This window comes from Lolium perenne, chromosome 1 (assembly GCF_019359855.2).
Source record: "Lolium perenne isolate Kyuss_39 chromosome 1, Kyuss_2.0, whole genome shotgun sequence".
Classification (NCBI taxonomy): domain Eukaryota; kingdom Viridiplantae; phylum Streptophyta; class Magnoliopsida; order Poales; family Poaceae; genus Lolium; species Lolium perenne.
The window spans coordinates 259,194,089-259,214,958 of NC_067244.2; the positions used below are offsets into that span (position 1 = coordinate 259,194,089).

At 44.0% G+C, this 20,870-nt stretch overlaps 1 long non-coding RNA gene across 1 annotated transcript; it reads right to left on the reverse strand.

Moving 5' to 3' along the window:
- Window positions 1–15,954: 15,954 nt before the first annotated feature.
- Window positions 15,955–19,204, reverse strand: LOC127326330 (uncharacterized). The gene is made up of 4 exons (XR_011750780.1): window positions 19,139–19,204; window positions 17,293–17,327; window positions 16,436–17,205; window positions 15,955–16,361 (listed from the first exon to the last, which is right to left on the reverse strand). It is a non-coding gene; the product is annotated as an uncharacterized lncRNA (long non-coding RNA).
- Between the last annotated feature and the right edge of the window lie 1,666 nt (window positions 19,205–20,870).

Consider the following 20,870-nt stretch of genomic DNA (forward strand, 5'->3'; position numbering starts at 1 on the left):
AGCATTTTTAGGATCGACAAAACCTTTGGGTTGTACCATATACAACTCTTCCTCAATGTCACCATTAAGGAATGCTGTTTTGACATCCATCTGCCAAATCTCATAATCGAAAAATGCAGCTATTGCTAACAAAATCCTCACAGATTTTAGCTTCGCTACAGGTGAGAAAGTCTCATCGTAGTCAACTCCTTGAATTTGTCGGAAACCCTTTGCGACAAGTCGAGCTTTATAGACAGTAATATTACCATCAGCATCTGTTTTTCTCTTGAAGATCCATTTATTCTCGACAGCCTTGCGGCTATCAGGTAAGTCTACCAAAGTCCACACTTTGTTATCATACATGGATCCCATTTCGGATTTCATGGCTTCTTGCCATTTGTTGGAATCTGGGCTCATCATCGCTTCTTCATACGTCGCAGGGTCCTCATCATTGTTATCCACAATCATGACATTTAGACAAGGATCGTACCAATCAGGAGTGGCACGTTCTCTTGTCGATCTGCGAGGTTCAGTAGTTTCCTCGTTCGAAGTTTCATGATCATTATCATTAGCTTCTTCTGTTGTCGGTGTAGGCGGTACAGGTACAACTTCCGGTACTGCGCTACTCTGATCAACGAGTATAGATTCATCAATCTCATCGAGTTCTACTTTTCTTCTCGTCACTTCTTTAGTGAGAAATTCTTTCTCAAGAAAGGTTCCGTTCTTAGCAACAAAGATTTTGCCTTCGGATTTGTGATAGAAAGTGTACCCTATAGTTTCCTTAGGGTATCCTATGAAGACGCATTTCTCCGCTTTGGGTTCTAGCTTGTCCGGTTGTAACCTTTTTACATAGGCTTCGCAAGCCCAAACTTTAAGGAACGACAGCTTAGGTTTCTTATTAAACCATAATTCATACGGTGTCGTTTCTACGGATTTTGATGGTGCTCTATTTAAAGTGAATGCGGCTGTCTCTAATGCATAACTCCAAAATGATAACGGCAAATCAGTAAGAGATATCATAGAACGAACCATATCTAAGAGAGTTCGATTACGATGTTCGGACACACCGTTTCGTTGTGGTGTTCCCGGCGGTGTCAATTGTGAAAGTATTCCGCATTTCTTTAAATGCATGCTAAACTCATAACTCAGATATTCACCTCCACGATCAGATCGTAGAAATTTAATCTTCTTGTTACGTTGATTTTCTACTTCACTTTGGAATTCCTTAAACTTCTCAAAAGTTTCGGATTTATGTTTCATGAAATAGATATACCCATATCTACTCAGATCATCTGTGAAGGTTAGAACATAACGATAACCACCGCGCGATGCTACGCTCATTGGTCCGCAAACATCGGTATGTATGATTTCCAATAAGTCAGTAGCTCGCTCCATCATACCAGAAAATGGAGTCTTAGTCATTTTTCCCATTAGACATGCTTCGCATCTATCAAGTGACTCAAAGTCAAGTGATTCGAGTAATCCATCGGTATGGAGTTTCTTCATGTGTTTCACTCCAATATGACCAAGACGACAGTGCCACATATAAGTAGAATTATCATTTAATTTAATTCGCTTAGCATCAATGTTATGTATATGCGTATCACTACTATCGAGATCTAACAGAAATAAGCCATTCTTTTCAGGTGCTCGACCATAAAAGATATTATTCATAAAAATAGAACAACCATTATTCTCAGACTTGAATGAATAACCGTTTTGCATTAAACAAGATCCAGATATAATGTTCATGCTCAACGCGGGTACAAAATAACAATTATTTAGGCTTAAAACTAATCCCGAAGGTAGATGTAGAGGAAGTGTGCCGACATCGATCACATCGACTTTGGATCCGTTTCCAACGCGCATCGTTACTTCATCTTTCAGTAGTCTTCGTTTATTCTTTAGTTCCTGTTTCGAGTTACAAATATGAGCAACCGAACCAGTATCAAATACCCAGGTACTAGTACGAGAACCAGTAAGATAAACATCTATAACATGTATATCAGATATACCTTCTTTCTTCTTCTTGACAAGGCCGCTCTTCAGATCAGCCAGATACTTGGAGCAATTACGCTTCCAGTGTCCCTTCTCCTTGCAGTAATAGCACTCAACATCAGGCTTAGGGCCGTTCTTAGGTTTCATAGGAGGTGTAGCAGCTTTCTTGCCACCCTTCTTGAATTTTCCCTTAGACTTGCCCTGTTTCTTGAAACTGGTGGTCTTGTTGACCATCAACACTTGGTGCTCTTTCTTGATCTCAATCTCAGCAGCTTTTAGCATGCCAAAGAGTTCAGGTAACTCCTTGTTCATGTTCTGCATATTGTAGTTCATCACAAAGTTCTTGTAACTTGGTGGTAGTGATTGAAGGACACGATTAATCCCCAGTCTGTTAGGAATCACTATTCCCAAGTCACTGAGTTTCTTCGCATGCCCGGTCATGGCGAGCATGTGCTCACTAACGGAGCTGCCTTCTTCCATCATACAGCTGAAGAAATGTTTCGATGCTTCATAGCATTCCACGGCCGCATGAGTCTCAAATATAGCTTTCAGCTCATTCATCAACTCATGAGGATCGTGGTGCTCAAAACGTTTTTGAAGATCGGATTCCAGACTGCACAGGATGGCACACTGAACTTGAGAGTACCGAGTTTTCCGAGTCTCGTAAACAGCTTTTACTTCATCGGTTTCGGTTTCAGGAGGGTCACCTAGCGGTGCATCAAGCACATATTGCAGATTTCCGCCAGAGAGGAAGATCCTCACATGACGGAACCAGTCGGTGAAGTTGCTACCGTTGCTCTTAAGTTTTTCTTTCTCTAGGAACTGGTTAAAATTGATTGGGGACGCCATCTCTACAACATATATTTGCAATATTTTAGACTAAGTTTATGACAAATTGAGTTCAAATTTTAATTCAACTTAATTAAAAATCTAGGTGAACTCCCACTCAAAACAATATCCCTCGCATTGTCTTAGTGATCACACGAACCAAATCCACCATACCTTAGTTCGATCATCACGAAACAAGGTGTAATTTCAATGGCGAACACTCAAAGTGTTCATCATATCAATCATATGATTCATGCTCTACCTTTCGGTATCACGTGTTCCGAGACCATGTCTATACATGCTAGGCTCGTCAAGGCCACCTTAGTATCCGCATGTGCAAAAACTGGCTTGCACCCGTTGTATGCACTTGTTGATTCTATCACACCCGATCATCACGAGATGCTTCGAAACGACAAATCTTGGCAACGGTGCTACTAAGGATGAACACTTTATTATCTTGAGATTTTAGTGAGGGATCATCTTATAATGCTACCGTCGCGATCTAAGCAAAATAAGATGCATAAAAGGATTAACATCACATGCAGTTCATATGTGATATGATATGGCCCTTTTTGTCTTTGCTCCTTTGATCTTCATCTTCAAAGCACGGACATGATCTCCATCATCTTCGGGCATGATCTTCATCATCGTCGGCGTAGCGTCAAGGTCAATGGTGCCGTCTTCATGATTGTCCTCCATGTAGCAACTATTACAACTACTTTGAAATACTACTCAACATGAAATTTAAAGACAACCATTAGGCTCCTGCCGGTTGCCACAATACAATAATGATCATCTCATACATATTCATCATCACATTATGGCCATATCACATCACCAAACCCTGCAAAAACAAGTTAGACGTCTCTAATTTGGTTTGCATATTTTACGTGGTTTAGGGTTTTCGATAGAGATCTAATCTACCTACGAACATGAACCACAACGGTGATACTAGTGTTATCGATAGAAGAGTAAATTGAAACTCCACTATAGTAGGAGAGACAGACACCCGCAAAGCCTCTTATGCAATACAAGTTGCATGTCGAACGAGGAACAAGTCTCATGAACGCGGTCATGTAAAGTTAGTCCGAGCCGCTTCATCCCACTATACCGCAAAGATGCAAAGTACTCAAACTAAAGATAACAAGAGCATCATTGCCCACAAAACCATTGTGTTCTACTCGTGCAACCATCTATGCATAGACACGGCTCTGATACCACTGTAGGGGTTCGTTGCATAGAAAACAAAAATTTTCCTACGGCGAACACACAAACCAAGCCAAGATGCAATCTAGAAGACGGTAGCAACGAGGGGATTATCGAGTCTCACCTTTGAAGAGATTCCAAAGCCTACAAGATGAGGCTCTTGTTGCTGCGGTAGACGTTCACTTGCCGCTTGCAAAAGCGCGTAGAAGATCTTGATCACCGGCGCCACGAACGGGCAGCACCTCCGTACTCGGTCACACGTTCGGTTGTTGATGAAGACGACGTCCACCTCCCCGTTCCAGCGGGCAGCGGAAGTAGTAGCTCCTCTTGAATCCGGCAGCACGACGGCGTGGTGTCGGTGGTGGTGGAGAAATCCGGCGGAGCTTCGCTAAGCGTGCGGGAAGTGGAGGAGCGGGGCGGCTAGGGTTTGGGGAGAGGGGTGGCCGGCCACTAAGGGGGTGCGGCCACCTTGTGGTCTTGGGTGGCCGGCCCCCTCCTCTATGCCCCTCATTATATAGGTGGAACCCCCAAGAGTTGGTCTCCAAGTCTTCGAATAAGACCCGAACCAAAAACCTTCCATATGGTGGGGAAACCTAGCCAAGCTAGGACTCCCACTAGAGGTGGGAGTTCCACCTCCCATATGGGGGGTGGCCGGCCACCCTAAGGGGGAGTCCACTTGGGACTCCTCCCCCACTAGGGCTGGCCGGCCATGGAGGTGGAGTCCCATGTGGACTCCACCTTCCTTGGTGGTTTCTTCCGGACTTTTCTAGAACCTTCTAGAACCTTCCATAGAACCTTCCGCATCATTTTAATTCACATAAAATGACATCCTATATATGAATATTATTCTCCGGACCATTCCGGAACTCCTCGTGATGTCCGGGATCTCATCCGGGACTCCGAACAAATATTCGAACTCCATTCCATATTCAAGTTCTACCATTTCAACATCCAACTTTAAGTGTGTCACCCTACGGTTCGCGAACTATGCGGACATGGTTGAGTACTTACTCCGACCAATAACCAATAGCGGGATCTGGAGATCCATAATGGCTCCCACATATTCAACGATGACTTTAGTGATCGAATGAACCATACACATACGATACCAATTCCCTTTGTCACGCGATATTTTACTTGTCCGAGGTTTGATCATCGGTATCACTCTATACCTTGTTCAACCTCGTCTCTGACAAGTACTCTTTACTTGTACCGTGGTATGTGGTCTCTTATGAACTTATTCATATGCTTGCAAGACATTAGATGACATTCCACTGAGAGGGCCCAGAGTATATCTATCCGTCATCGGGATGGACAAATCCCACTGTTGATCCATATGCCTCAACTCATACTTTCCGGATACTTAATCCCACCTTTATAACCACCCATTTACGCAGTGGCGTTTGATGAAATCAAAGTACCTTTCCGGTATAAGTGATTTATACGATCTCATGGTCATAAGGACTAGGTAACTATGTATCGAAAGCTTATAGCAAATAACTTAATGACGTGATCTTATGCTACGCTTAATTGGGTGTGTCCATTACATCATTCATATAATGATATAACCTTGTTATTAATAACATCCAATGTTCATGATTATGAAACTAATCATCCATTAATCAACAAGCTAGTTAAGAGGCATACTAGGGACTCTTTGTTGTTTACATATCACACATGTATCAATGTTTCGGTTAATACAATTATAGCATGGTATATAAACATTTATCATAAACATAAAGATATATATAATAACCACATTTATTATTGCCTCTTGGGCATATCTCCAACATTACTCTACAAAATTTACAGAAGGATGTGGTCCAATGTCTAGTCAGCTTCGAGTTGGTGTTCCCACCATCCTTCTTCAATATTATGACACATCTCCTAGTTCACCTGGTCGAAGAGATTGGCGTTCTCGGTCCTGTATTTCTACACAACATGTTCCCCTTTGAGAGATTCATGGGAGTCTTAAAGAAGTACGTTCATAACCGTGCTAGGCCAGAAGGAAGCATCTCCAAGGGCTATGGAACAGAGGAGGTCATTGAGTTTTGTGTTGACTTTATTCCTGACCTTAAGCCGATCGGTGTTCCTGAATCGCGCTATGAGGGGAGACTGCGTGGAAAAGGCACGCTAGGAAAGAAATCAAGAACGTGTATGGACGGACATTCTTTCACTCAAGCACACTACACAGTTCTACATAATTCCATCTTGGTGGCTCCGTACAAAGAGGAACACAAGGATATCTTATGCTCTAAATACCCGGAGCAACGTGAAGATTGGATTGCTGGAGAACACATGAAGACTTTCGGCGGTTGGTTGCAAACACGTCTCATGAATGTCACTGATGACGAGCAGCTGTACTTGTTGGCCAAGCAACCATCTTCGACTATATCGACTTTTCAAGGGTACGAGATTAATGGGAACACATTTTACACGTTCGCCCAAGACAAAAAGAACACCAACCAAAACAGTGGTGTCCGCTTTGATGCAAAAGATGACAATGGGAACAAGGTCACATATTATGGGTACATAGAGGAGATATGGGAACTTGACTATGGACCTAATTTCAAGGTCCCTTTGTTCCGGTGCAAATGGTTCAACCTGAAAGACGGAGTACAGGTAGACCCGCGGTACGGAATGACTACAGTGGATCTCAAGAATCTAGGGTACGACACCGAACCATTCGTCCTAGCCAGTGAGGTGGCTCAGGTTTTTTATGTGAAGGACATGTCTAGCAAACCGAAAAAAAGAAAAGAAAGGCAAGAGGACACATCATACGTTGAGCCAAAGCGGCACATAGTTCTTTCAGGAAAAAGAAACATCGTGGGAGTAGAGGACAAGACAGACATGTCAGAAGATTATAATAAGTTTGATGATATTCCACCCTTCAAGGTAAAAATTGACCCAAGCATCATCTTAAATAATGAAGATTGTCCATGGTTGCGTCGCAGTCAGAAGAAAGGGAAACAGACGAAGAAAACTCAGAAGATAGGGATCATAACTTGTGTATCTCAATATGGAAATCACTTTTGTGCAATGATGTTACTGTATGTAAGATATTAACAATGGAGATGGTTGGCTTGCAGGAAAAAATTTCCGAGGCTTCCGAGCGGGACTTGCGGGAAGAGTTACTCGGGCGGAGCTTCCGAAGATGTCTAAGACGGCCGTCCATCTAAGACATCTTCGAGAAACTCCGCCGGAGAGGCTCTTTCCTTCGAGGTCGCCGTCGTCGGGTTACATACCAGCTCCCTGGAGCTTCTGTTTGTTGGGTGTATACTAGCAGCTTGCGAGCGGGACTCCTAGCTTGCTTGCGGGAAGAGTTACTCGGGCGGAGCTTCCGAAGATGTCTAAGACGGCCGTCCATCTAAGACATCTTCGAGAAACTCCGCCGGAGAGGCTGTTTCCTTCGAGGTCGCCATCGTCGGGTTATATACCAGCTCCCTTGAGCTTCTGTTTGTTGGGTGTATACTAGCAGCTTGCGAGCGGGACTCCTAACTTGCTTGCGGGAAGAGTTACTCGGGCGGAGCTTCCGAAGATGTCTAAGACGGCCGTCCATCTAAGACATCTTCGAGAAACTCCGCCGGAGAGGCTCTTTCCTTCTTGGTCGTTGCATCTTCTCTCTTTGTTCTCTCTACTCTCACTGGAGGGGCTATATATAGCGGTGTGTGTCTCCAGATAATCCCCTCCCCCCAGATGAAACCACCCCAGATAAGGCAAACACCAGATAAGCCTCCCCCAGATTTAGCCCCCCCATCTTTAGCACCGGTTCGAGCAGGGCGTCCTTATCCTGCCGACAGCTTTAGTACCGGTTGCACCCACCAGCCGGTACTAAATGTTTCCCACGCGTCCTTATCCCACCGACAGGGCGTCGTGCGCTACACACTTTAGCTCATCGAGCAGGGCGTCCTTATCCCGCCGACAGCTTTAGTACCGGTTGCACCCACCAGCCGGTACTAAATGTTTCCCACGCATCCTTATCCCACCGACAGGGTGTCGTGCGCTACACACTTTAGCTCATCGAGCAGGGCGTCATTATCCTGCCGACAGCTTTAGTACCGGTTGCACCCACCAACCGGTACTAGAGGTTACCCACGCGTCCTTATCCCACCGACAGGGCGTCGTGCGCTACATACTTTATCTCATCGAGCAGGGCGTCCTTATCCTGCCGACAGCTTTAGTACCGGTTGCACCCACCAGCCGGTACTAAATGTTTCCCACGCGTCCTTATCCCACCGACACTTTTGTTACATGACAGAAAAACCACGTCTAGACTCATATCTGCAAACCTCATCATATATTCTCTCCCATGGCCTCCATCGTATCTCTAACCCCCCGGGAGGCGGAGGCGTCGTGGCGGGAAAGTTTCCCGCGCGGACGGCGGGAGTAAAGAAAAGAAATAGAAAAGAAATAAAAAAATAAGAAATAGAAATAAAATGAGCATAAAGGAAAAATAAAAAGAAAAGAAAAAGAAACAGCAAATAAGAAATAGAAAAAGAAATAGAAAATAAGAAATAGAAAAGAAAATGAACATAAAGGAAAAAGACAAAGAAAAGAAACAGAAAAATAAATGAAAAGAAAAAAAGAAAAGAAAAAGAAACAGAATAGTAAAAAGAAATAGAAAATAAACAACAATAGAAAAGGAACATAAAAAGGAAAAAGAAAAGAAACATACAAGAAAAAGAAAAGAAACAGCAAAAGAAAATAAGAAAAGAAATAGAAAAGAGAAATAGAAAAGAAACAGAAAAGAAATAGAAAAGAAATAGAAAAAAAGAAGTAGAAAAGAAAACAAACAGAAAAGATAAAGAAATAGAAATAGAAAAAAACATAGAAGAAAAGAAAAAGAAATAGAAAACAAATAGAAAAGAAAAGAAATAGAAAATAAAAAGAAATAGAAAATAAAAAGAAAAGAAAAGAAACACAAAAGAAAAGAAAAAAAACAGAAAAGAAAGAAGAAACAGAAAAGAAAAAATAAATAGAAAAGAAATATAAAAGAAAAGAAATAGAAAAGAAAAGAAATAGAAAATGAAAAGAAAAGAAATAGAAAATGAAAAGAAAAGAAATAGAAAATAAACAACAAAAGAAAAGGAACATCAAAAGGAAAAAAGAAAAGAAACATACAAGAAAAAGAAAAGAAACAGCAAAAGAAAAGAAGAAAAGAAATAGAAAAGAAACAGAAAAGAAATAGAAAAAAAGAAGTAGAAAAGAAAACAAACAGAAAAGATAAAGAAATAGAAATAGAAAAGAAACATAGAAGAAAAGAAAAAGAAATAGAAAAGAAATAGAAAAGAAAAGAAATAGAAAATAAAAAGAAATAGAAAATAAAAAGAAAAGAAAAGAAACACAAAAGAAAAGAAAAAAAACAGAAAAGAAAGAAGAAACAGAAAAGAAAAAATAAATAGAAAAGAAATATAAAAGAAAAGAAATAGAAAAGAAAAGAAATAGAAAATGAAAAGAAAACAAATAGAAAATGAAAAGAAAATAAAAGAAATAGAAAATGAAAAGAAAAAAAATAGAAAATGAAAAGAAAAGAAAAGAAACCAGTAAAAGAAAAAAGAAACAGCAAAAGAAAAGAAAACAGTAAAAGAAAAAAGAAAACAAAAAAAAACCCTTTAGTACCGGTTGGTACCACCAACCGGTACGAAAGGTCTTTCGTACCGGTTGGTGTTACCAACCGGTACTAAAGGCCCGTCCCCTCGTTTTAACTTAGCCGCGACCGAAAAATCCCCAAATCCCACGCCGCGCGCGACGAAGCAGACGAAGCAGAGCCGCCCGATGCCGCACGACGCACCCACGCCGCCGCCGACGCAGCCGCCGCCGCCGACGCAGCCCGCCGCCGCCGACGCAGGTACCTCCTCCTTCTTTCCCTCCCTACCGCTGCCCATCGCCCGCAAGGTGTTCGACGAGATGTCGAGCGAGGCCCAGCGCCGCCGCGCGCGTCGCGGTCACCTCCTGCGTCGCCTTCCCGCTCCTCCTCGGCTACGCCGCCGTTCTCGCCGCCGTCGCCGGTCTTGCAGGCGAGCGACTCGCCAGTGGCGGCATCCTGGCAGCGGCGCGTGACCCCGAACTCACCGCGGCCCAGCTCCTTGCCCAGCACGTACCGGCGCGCGAACTCCGCGACCGTCGTCTTGGTCACCAGCTCCTCCTCCTCGGTGCCGCCGACGTCCGGGTTATTGCTGCCAGTCTTGCAGCTGTTGTCGGTGCCGGCCGGGTTGTTGGCGGCGTCTTGTTCGACGGGGAGGACGAAGGAGAGGTTGCCGAGGCGGCCGTGCAGCTTCCGCGAGCACGATCATGGTCGTGCTGACGCGCATGTCCTGGTCCGTCTCCATCGCGGAGTCGCTGCTCATCCCCTGCTGCTGCTGTTGTAGCGGCGTTGCCGGCTGCGCGCTGGCGGCCGACGCGAGGAGCGCGTAGGCCAGAAGCGCGGCGAGCAGCGGGAGTTCGTGGAGGCGGGGCGCGTCCATCTTGGAAGCTCGGCTATGATGAAATGAAATGTTGAAATAGCAAATTCTTTAGTAATAGCAAATTCTTTAGCAAGTTCTTTAGTAATAGCAAATTCTTTAGCAAGTTAGCAAATGAAATGATGAAATGCAGTAGCAAATTCTTTAGTAATAGCAAATTCTTTAGCAAGTTAGCAAATGAAATGATGAAATGCAGTAGCAAATTCTATCAATTTTTGCTCCGTTATGTTAAATAAATATGCATTCATACATTTGCTTTGTGTTCTTGAAACAGTAATGCATTCATACATTTAGTTGTATGCTTGTCAGTGTATCATTCTCTAGACACTAGGCAGTTTGACTTTTTTTATTTTAAATTCATTCTCTGGTTATGTAATTTGAGATGGGAATTGTTCATTTAAAACAATTGTTGCTGCTACTATTGTCTCTGGTTATATAACTTGAGTCATGTAATTTGAGATGGGAGGTTGGACAAAATTCCTAGATGTATCAGGAAATCAGTATGATTGATGGTTGTGGTTACAGGTTGATTTTTTTTTAGCAAATATATGATGTGTTTTTGCAAATATATGATGTTCTGTTGCAAATATATGATATTTGTCTCTGGTTATAAGTGCTGGTTATAGTTGCAGGGATTGAGTAGCGAGAGGAGGAGGGGGAACGCCGAGTAGTGTTAGGGTCGAGAAGAGCGAGAGGAGGAGGGGGAACGCCGAGTAGTGTTAGGGTCGAGAAGAGCGAGAGGAGGAGGGGGAACGCCGAGTAGTGTTAGGGTCGAGAAGAGCGAGAGGAGGAGGGGGAACGCCGAGTAGTGTTAGGGTCGAGAAGAGCGAGAGGAGGAGGGGGAACGCCGAGTCCGTGACCGTGGCGCCGCGACATCGAGTCAATTGTTATCCATCTAGCAATCTGTTATATGATCATGACATGATGAATGAAATACAATTGCTTTCTTAATTTTGCAGTGACATTGAGGTATGGAGGACGGCACCTTCGTCCGAGATGCGGAGGGGGAAGAAGCGGTGCAGAAATTGATCTATGAGAGTGCCCGTGGTCCGGAACCCGACGATGGAGATGACAACGAGTTCCAAGACTTTCTAAATGATTTTGGCGAGGGACTTGAGTCTGAACAAGTTAGAAAAGACAATGAAGTGTCCATCACAAACTCCGTCGAGGTGTATATCTATGTATCAATTAGTCTGTGTTCATCCCTAGATGCATTCATTTATTTGTATTGCACTTATTAACGAATAATGTTTTCTTTTAGCCTTCTGGATCATCGAGCAAGTCTGTTAGAACAAAATGAGGCCCGACGCGGGTGCTAAAGGGCGAGGGCAGGTTAGCCCTCACGGCATTCAAGGATAATGGTGAACCAGTTCATCCCAAGGAGTTTTGCCGCAAATTTACAAGTCAATCCGGAGTTATTGTTAGGGACCATGTACCGATCAGCATTCAAGAGTGGCATAAGCCGAAGAACCCGGAGAGTGGTGCTAGTTATGTCAACGACACGATGAAAAAATTTCTTTGGGACACGCTACTGACAAAGTTCAGCCTACCGGAAGACATGACGGAAGGCCAGAAGAATAAAGTCAAGGAATGGACATTGAAGAAGATGGCCATACAATTCCAGAGCTTCAAGAAAAATTTATGGGACAAATATAAGAATGAAGATCCAGTATTCGATGATAATCTAGTGAAGATAAAAGATCACTGGGCCGCATTTAAGGAGTATAAGAAATCATCTACTTTTGTGTCCTGATCGAAGAAAAATACCGAAAATGCTTCAAAGAAGAAACTTCCGCATCATTTGGGGTCAGGTGGCTACAAGAGTGCCATTCCGAAGTGGACAGCGTTTGAGAATAAACTGATGGATCATGGAATCACTCCACAGACATGGGACTAGCCCGAACGGTCCAAGTTCTGGTTGTTCGCTCATGGGGCAGGGTTGGACCCAAAGACAGGGCTGATCGTTGCGAAGGGAAAATGGAAGGAAAAAATTGGGGCAATTGTACCGAAGCTTGTAGATGCAATTGAAAAGGTCAGAAAGGGAGAGTACATTCCTGATCGAGAGAATGACGAGCTGACACTCGCTCTGGGGAACCCTGAACATGTTGGATGGGTACGAGCTCGCCCAGGTCTCACCATGAAGGAAGTGTGGCCGGATAGCGCTGACACTTATAGAAGCCGTTCGCGAAAGAAGAAGAAGGACGCCGACATTGTAACGGAATTGTTAACTAGGGTGGAGGCTCTTGAGAGAAATCAGAGGGCACATGATCAGCCGCTGTTTCTACAGGATCCACAAGCCGATGCTGCCCCATCTCAGCGAAGAAGCAGTGTCGGTTCCTCGCATCTTGACGGATGTGGAGGAAGCTACCCCGTGGATTATGTCACGGAGAAGACAGATTGCGAGCTACATATTTTATTCAGGACCGCGTCCGTTAAGGTGGCGGTCGGCTATGTGTACCCAAGTGAAGATGGAGCAATGCACCATCATATGCCCATTCCACCTGGCTGTGTTCGTGTCGGGGTGGATGAAGTTGTTCCGGGTTTTGAAACAGTGGAGCTTGATATTCCTAGAGGTGAAGATGAGAGGACACTGGCCGATGTCAAGCACGGTTTCGCCCTATGGCCGAAGAAGTACGTCGTCCTTTTGCAAAGGCCACCGACTCCTACACATGAGCAGCAAATGCCATCGACTCCTCCTGGTGGCAGTCCTGGTGAGCAGCCAAGTCCACACCTACCTGAGAGGGACCCCAGCGTGAGTCCACCATCTCGAGATCCTCCGCGACGTAAGACAACGTCCGTTAAGCGGAACGGTACGCCGCCTAGGAAGAAAGCTAGAAAGGAGAAACAATCGCCGCCATCGAGAAGTTACCTTGGGAAAAAACTCCAGAGGAAAACGCGGAGGCCGTTCAGGCCGAGTTGAAGAAATGGTTTGCACCGAAAGTGCCAGAGATACCTTTCGAGAAGACACTAGATCCGGTGAAAGTTGTGCGTACCGTTGACAATCTATATGACCCTGTACCATCGCCGCCATCTGACTATGCGCGTTCTATTGAAAGGTCGTATGACAAGATGATCGAGGCGACAAAACCCGTTCAATCGGGTATCAGGGAGATAAAAGGGATACACAGTGTCTACCAGCTCGGAGAACAACCCGTTCAATCGGTCGCCCCTCTCAAGGTGTTTGACGGGAAGACCGTTCAAAGTTCTCGACAAGACGCAACTGCTTACGCCTTCGCTGAACGAGCATATCAGTTTGTTCAAGGGAAAGATTTGGTCGAGAATCTCAGGAAGGTACCAACATGTATGCGTAACTTGCATTCGTGGTACCTTAATGCCTCAAAGGAAGGGATCGAGACTATCATGGTGCGAGTTAGGGAAGAGCACTACTTCCAGGAGTACTGTGTGAACGTTGACTTCAGCGAACTCTTTCAGTTATACAATCTCCGGGCCCTCGACAAATCAATCATCAGTTGCTATTGTCTGTAAGTGATTTATTTATTTAATTTGAGAAGTCTTTAGCTCAGCTCGTTTATTGTCTGCAGATTATAATCTTTTGTGCGCTATATTATGCAGATCGAAGATGCTCGAATGCAAAAGGGACAAAATCACATACATTGGGTTCATTGACCCGCACACAATGCATGTTAAAACCATAGAAGATCCCCTCTATAACAAGGATACACCGGAGAATTTGCTAAGGTTTTTGAAGCGACAACGTGACAAAAAACTAATAATTTGGCCTTACAACTTCGAGTGAGTCTTACTGTCTTATAACACATTATATTTTTGCTCAACGTATGTCAAAATTTTAACTAATGACTTATATATATGACACTACATATTGAAACGTGCGTAGGTTTCACTTTATTCTTCTCGTCATCAATATGGAAATTGGAGAAGTTGAAGTCTTTGACTCACTAAGCAAAAAATCGGAACTATACGTGTCTTGTTATTTAATGCTCAAAAGGTAATTTTAATTCTTATCGGTTTGTTTCGTTAATTTCCTGCTATGAACTAATTGATGACTCTTTTATGCATTTTCTTTTGTCGAGCAGTGTATGGCAAACTTTCATCAAGGAAGATAAGTCCCGTGAATGGACACCGAAGCTGCGATGGAAGGCGAAAGTAAGTAGTACTACCTAGGTCCACACACCTTTAATTATCATACTTGACTATTGTTTGATTGAATTATATTCTTGTAAAGAAATGCCCGCAACAACCAGAAGGGACCGATCTCTGTGGATTCTTCGTTTGCGAGTACATCCGCAGAATTGTCAGCGAGAGAACGAATAATGAAAGAAATAAAGAGGTACAAAAACAATCTTCACAAATTTGTTTTCTTATCATAAGTTGTGCCGAGTTTCGGTAATAGTTGTTTCATGTATTCATTTGTATCTTATTCTTTTATAGTTGGCAAGAAAGCGGAACAAGCTCTCAATCGATGACCGCTTCATAGCAATAGGCGAGGAATTGGCGGGATTTTTCCTTCGGGACGTCATACCACCATTCATAGAGTACCACTATGAATGAAGATGTACATGTTACATATATAGTTGACTCGAAGAGTACCACTATGCTACATGTAATAGACATATATAGAGTACGCCTCGGAGAGTACCACTATGCATGAAGATCGATCTTCATGCATAGTGCTACTTAATTTGCGATCTTATGCAATTACATGTGTGTTATATTATATGCACCAACTTGCTATGCATCATCTTGATCTTCATTTACTACCTAAACCCAAACGCGTTTCTGGTGCATCGACGCGATATGAAACAAACCGATATCCCTAAACCCCTCCAAAAACCCTAAAAATCCAATTCTCTGCCGCGGCAGAGATTTGGGCAAATTCCCTGCCGCGGGTGGGAACCTTTGGTACCGGTTCGTATTACCAACCGGTACCAAAGCTCCTTGGCCCTGAGCTCTCCTGGTGGCCCACGTGGAGGCCCCTTTTATACCGGTTCGTAAGCAACCGGTACGAAAGAGGGGGGGCCTTTAGTGCCGGATAATTTGTACCGGTTTCTCAACCGGTACGAATGCCCCTCTGGAACCGGTACTAATGAGAGATTTTCTACTAGTGCAGAGCTCGATGCTGCTGATCTGCTCTGATATGGAGCTAGCCAAGATTGCAGTGCAGATGCCCACGAGTATGGATATAGGAGGCTTAGTTTGTGTGCTTTCATCTTGCAGATCAGCCCCATAGGTTGCCAGGTTGGTCTTGATTTTTTGGGCATGCTCCGTGATTGATAAAGCTCACCATGATGCATGTATTAAAAAAATGTCCACAAAATCATGTATCACACAACGAGCATGAATCACTACTTTTCTACTCTATCTCTGCTTGTGCATGCGCCACGAGGTACTCAGCATACATATTCTCGGCAAATAGCTCCCTAAAAGCGGTCCATGCAGCAGTTAGTTGGACACTTCTAATTAAAGTAGCATCATCTGCAGGTTCAGGAGCCATGTTTGCTAGTTCAGCGTCGACTTCCTGTAGCAACAAATTATCCCTCACGTGTTGTCTATCCCTTGCAAAGTTGTGTAACACACAACACGCATTAATAATACGAATTTGCAAATATTTTCATAGTCAGCATTTGTTGTTTAGTATGGATTATTAGTACAACATGTTAACATGTGTTACCTGGTCCTCTATGGAAAAGAAACTACACGACCGGAGGATAGCCCATTTTTTTTTCAACAATCCAAAGGTTCTCTCCACAACATTTCTCGCACGAGCATGTCGCAAGTTATATAACTCTTTGTAGTTCTGGGGCTGTTGTTGACTTGCAACCCATTCTTTCAAATGGTACCGAGTGGATCTGAATGGTGATAGAAATCTATGTCCATTGGTATAGCCAGCATCCACTAGGTAGTACTTTCCTATTTGTGAAGTAAAAAATGTTATTGAACGACAAGGCAAAAAAAGAGAAAAAAGCCAAGACTACGAGTCATACCATGTGGTACAACAAATGCATCTTCACGATCAGTCCTCATAGCATCTTTTAACACTCTCGAGTCTGATGCCGAGCCCTCCCAACCAGGTAGAACATAGAGAAATTTCATGTTCCAGTCAACAACACCTAACATGTTAGTGGTGATCTCTTGATGTCTATTCCTATATCTCCCTTTATCAGCGGTATGGACAAACAAAGGAATATGACACCCTTCTAGTGCTCCAAGTGCATTGCCAAACCACTGCCATTTGTAATCATTTGGAGGGTTCACAGTAGGATCAGGAAGCTTTATGAAGTCACCACTTAGAGATAAGATGGATGATAACACAGTAGAGAAGTTCCTACTGATAGTCTCTAAAGACTGCTGGTAAGTGCCACCCAACATTCTCATTTTAATTCCATGTCCAACAACTTGTAGGAACATAGCAACATTTTCTTCTACGGTGACAAGCGTGCTATCTTTGAGTCCACACTTCTCACGTAACATAGCACAAAGATCATGAAAGTTTCTTTTAGTTAAGCGTAGCTTATCATAGCAATTACTCTCGGACCCATCGTATGTTGTTTTCAATATGTACTTCCTATATGCAACCTTTTCCTCATCATCATTGAAGCAACCAAGGTTTCTAGGAGTCCTTTGCATACTGAGATAAGCCAGAGCAAGACATGACAACTCAAAGTACTTCTTTGTCAACAATATCCTTTTTCTTTTTCTTCTTTTATTCTCGTCGGTAATGTAAGCAACCAATTCTTGTTGTGACATGATAAAACTACAATACAAACACCATTCTTACATGCATGACAAAAAAATGCATAGTACGGTAACAAAAAGCTGAGACATGAGTTGATGTTTATACCTTGTCCTCAGCTGCTACTTGATACGGAAGCAAATCTGCAATTGCGAAAGAAAAGAAAATATATTTAAACCAACCCGTAAATTAGTGAATTAGACAGCCAGAAGCCATTAAATAGTCAGCTAGATGCCATGAAATACTCGGCCAGATGCATTTTCCACTGGTAGAAAAAACGCCTTTAGTCGCGGTTCGCAACTGCCATTAGTCGCGGTTGCGCAACCGCGACCAATTAAGCGCGACTAAAGGCCCCCTCCCTTTAGTCGCGGTTGCTTACGAACCGCGACTAAAGGCCCGTCCACATGGGCGGCTAGCGTGCGCCTATGCGAAGGACCTTTAGTCGCGGTTGGTGTCCCCAACCGGGACTAAAGGCTATTTCGTTAATTTTTTTTAATTCATTTGGGTTTCTAATTTTTTTTCACTCCGTTTTTTTTCTATTTTTTTTTCAGAATTTCTATTATTTCGGTTATTTGCATAGCTTAGTCTCTATCTCTAACTACACTATGCTCTCTAGTCAAATTACTTACTCGTGGTCAAACTTCCCGCTCGGTCACCCATCCTCCCACTACTCCACCTCTAGCACGCTTAACTTCCGAGTTCCTTTCCCATCCCACTTCCAAGTGCTTCGCGCACATGTTGTTGATAGTAGTATCATATCAATCCTATTAACATGTTGGTCGATGTCACATTTTTTTATTGTTTGAATTTCAAATAATTTTTTTCATAAACAAAAATAATGATGTAATAATAATCGTGAATAAATAAATAAATATTAACTTTTAAATTTTTATTATTTTTAATTTTTAATTTTATTTTTTAAATACTTTTTTTTTTGCCAAACCTAAACCTAAAAATTTGAAAATCTAAAAATTGGGTAAAAGTAATAGTAATCTTTATGCTGGATGCAATTAATACTTTTAATTTTTTGAAAAATTTAAAAAATATAAAATCCATAATTTGTAGCAAAAACTAAAATCTTCCTGCTTTCATATTTTCATTTGGAATTTTGAGAATCTAAAATTTGGCTAACCGGGTAAACCCGGGTGAATTCGGATGTAACTTTTTCCCAGGATTTTTTTGATATATTATACGCTTTTTTTCGACGTCGTATGCAAAAGTTATTGCGGTTTTACCATTTTTTTTACTTTTTTTGCAAAAAAGGTGAAAATTCGAATTTGTTAATTTTCCCTAATAGTAGGTTGCATGACATACAGGAATCTCAAAAGATTTTATTTTTTGAATTTTCTATCATTTTTCTTTTCTATTTTACAGTGTTAAAAAAGGCGATCCAGGGGGGGGGGGGTGGGGTGGAGGTGCGTGGGGATTAAAAAAACTCGGAAAAACCTTTAGTCCCGGTTGGTGGCCCTTTAGTCGCGGTTGTTGTTACCAACCGCGACTAAAGGGCTCCCGAACCGCGACTAAAGACCCCTTTATTCGCGGTTCGAATATTTCCGGGACTAATAGGGGTGGACGGAAGCCTCTTTTTCTACTAGTGTTCCCTGTACTACTCCATGATTGACCTGACCAGCTGCGCAGGTGAACTGAAAACTTGAGATGCAGACAGAAACCACACCATGTATGTAGAAACTACTCCATGGCTAAATGCTGATCTAAAGCAGATACTTGCGTCAAATTGGCCGGAAAACACCGCCTCCTATCCCATACCGCCGCCACTACGCCCGACCGCCATGGTTTCATCCACAGCAGCCGTCTCCAACTCTATGTATACACTAGGGTTTCGAGCTGGAGTCATGGAAGGTCGGACTAGCGAGAGGAAGAGGACGGCAAGAATAGGTTGAGGATGGCCGGGCGGGGAGAGGAAGAAGGAAACAAGGTTGGGGAAGATGCGTACCGTCGCCAGAGTCCCATCGCCGCGATCCAGGAAGAGGCCGGGCGGAGTCGAGCGCGAGGGATCGATTGTCCAGATGAATACGGAGGCTGAACCCTCTGAAACGTTCCCTGCACAAAATCTGGGCGGGGCGGGGTGGGCTGGAATTGGCTTCCGTTTCCGCGCAACAATTCCATGGGCTTTCTGGGTCCAATTCACTACATCCAAACACTACGTAAAGGAAAATCTATACCTAATAATAAAGGAGCTAAGGTTTCTGCCAAAAAGTTTCGTCAACGCTTTTTTTTGGACCGTTTTGCCCTCCCACTAAATCACATAATACATTAAATTGCCACAGTACCTGTTCATACCGGTTGGTTTTGGTTCCAACACGCGAACGTGCAGCCCAAAGCGTGCCTAGGTTGCTCCATATATATATACAACGAGACCAGATCGATTTGTTTTTAGGGTTTCTACATCGAGGAGGAGGATCAGATTGAGATGAATTTCCGGCGGCGTTTCTAGCCAACCTGGCCGGCAGGAACCCGGAGCGTAGCCAAGACGTCAGCGAGATCCTTGAATTCCTGGGCGCCAATGTCGAGGAGGACCAGGAGGATGCCCACTCGTCGGCGTCCATGGCGACCGCGTCGACGGAAGGGTGCCTAAAGGTATGGAGGCCACAGAGTCACAGACGACATGGAACTTGCGTGGCACAGTTGTACGGATTTATTCTTAACCGAATGCATCGATTGGATTTGGCGGACAAGAGCTAATGATCGATCCTAGACTAACCGACGATGGGAACAACATCACGCCATCACCAATTGGTGCACGCCGACGGGTGCAGAGTCGGCGCGGGTGCCAAACACTTGGCGGACTTCCAGCTTGACATCCAGGCCACGCAGGTTCTCCTCGGCGCGGGCACCCGGGTGGTCGCCGAGCACATCCATGCCGCCAAGGTAGGCGGACTCACTTTGTTTCTGCCGGTGCCAGGAAAGTACGTGTGTCGTTCATGTGGAGCTGCTGCCGTTCTACCGCGAGCACAGTACATCGCCTGCTTCTCCGATTGGAACATGCTGGAGAAGGTAGCTTTCGACTTATTGAGTTCCTCGAGGTGGGCTAAATGGATCCTGCTGGTTTCTTTTGGTTAGAATCCTGGGGCTGGGCCGTCTCTCTCCGCCTCTAGAGTCTGAGCTACACTATGTTGTACAGATGGTATTGCACATGATGAAGGCCACAAATTAGAAGCTGCACAACCTTAATAAGTTGGAAACGGTGCTTGGTGCACACCCTCCTGCCAACTTCCCACCACGGCGGCTGGCTGAAATAGCCGACGCTTGCGGACTCATTGTCTCATACCAGACACCGACACCATTGCCTCCTCTTCCTTCTTCGACACTCTCTCCTCATCACGATGCCTAACAAGCTGCAAACGATGTGAGGGAAGCTCATGCTGGCCGCGCGCAGGCAGTTCCTGCTGACCACCAAGCAGTCTGTGCAGAAGGTGCGCGAGGCCGAGGTGTGCGGCGGCAGAGGGCCAGAGGTGGCGGAGCAGGTGGAGATGGCCTGGACGTCGATAAGGAGGACGACGACGGGTGGTACGACGCCGTCGAGGAGTGTGTGGCCGTGGTATCCCGCGTTACCACGGAGGCTAAGACTGAGCGGCATGCCGAGCGCCGGGCCATTAGCGACCTGCTCACGCGGAGGACGGAGATCTTTGCCGTCGCGCATGCCTGACGTCTGCTCCAGATGCATT